Below are 792 nucleotides of genomic sequence, written 5' to 3'. Positions count from 1 at the left end.
ATGTCCACCGTCCCCGCGGCCCCCCACACCCCCCCCGGGGCGGGGGGAAGCGGGGGGGGGGGGGGGGCGCGGTGAAGAAGGAGGAAGGAGCGGTGCGGGGGGGGGGCAGGGCTGTACGAGCGGCTCTCGCCGCGGGGCCGCCTCGGCCCCCCGCTTCCTCCCGTGTCCCGCATCCCCACTCTGTTCCCTGCGCGGCGTCCTCGGCCATTTCGCGGCCGCCCCCCTCTCCCTCCCTGCCTCCCTCTCCCCTCAGGGCCGAGCCCGCGGCGGCAGCGCCTGCGGGCCGGGCCGTGGCGGGCCGGGGGCGGCCGCAGCGAGGCAGGCTGCAGCCCCGTGGCAGGGTGGGCAGCGCGCTCCCCTGCCTCCTCAGCCCCGTGTTTTTCCAGCTGGAAATCGCCGGCGGTTTGCAGTCTAAACAAGGGAAGAAGCCGCGGGCGGGTGCGGGGGGAGGCAGAAAGCAGAGGAGGAAAAAAAAGCCACTTACTGTAAAGTGTCAGTGGAGGTGGGGTTGGCGGGGGTGGGGGGGTCAGAGAGAGACTCGCACACAAATGTCTTCCTAGCTGATCACGGGGCTTGGGTCTGCTTTTTGTTTGTTTGGCTTTTTTCCTTCCCCCTGCAGTGACACAGGTCCGGGATGTCTCCACCACTGTAGTAGAAATGATGTCTGCGGTACAGCGCTCGCTCCCTCTCCGCTCTCCAGCATGTAAATGGGTAATAGAAGCCAAATATGGAGCAGTTGGCTGCCTCTGCAACAGCTCAAGGATCCTACTTCATGCAAAAGGCGGGGGGGGG

General features: G+C 67.0%; 1 protein-coding gene across 4 annotated transcripts in view; it reads right to left on the bottom strand.

Moving 5' to 3' along the window:
* The window catches only part of ATXN1 (ataxin 1), a 243,927-nt gene that overhangs the window by 219,319 nt on the left and 23,816 nt on the right, over positions 1 to 792 (bottom strand). For 2 of the 4 annotated variants that reach the window (XM_041475506.1, XM_041475513.1), the window contains exon 4: positions 485 to 694. The exons of 1 other annotated variant lie outside the window; for it this stretch is intronic. The gene's annotated coding sequence lies outside the window, so the exon portion shown is untranslated. Of the gene's footprint in view, positions 1 to 484; positions 731 to 792 lie in introns of those variants that run through there. One more of the 4 variants, XM_041475508.1, reaches the window with a different exon arrangement.

Source organism: Pyrgilauda ruficollis, unplaced genomic scaffold, assembly GCF_017590135.1.
Source record: "Pyrgilauda ruficollis isolate IOZ18807 unplaced genomic scaffold, ASM1759013v1 scaffold35, whole genome shotgun sequence".
Lineage (NCBI taxonomy): Eukaryota > Metazoa > Chordata > Aves > Passeriformes > Passeridae > Pyrgilauda > Pyrgilauda ruficollis.
This window is presented reverse-complemented; position numbering and strand designations above follow the sequence as displayed.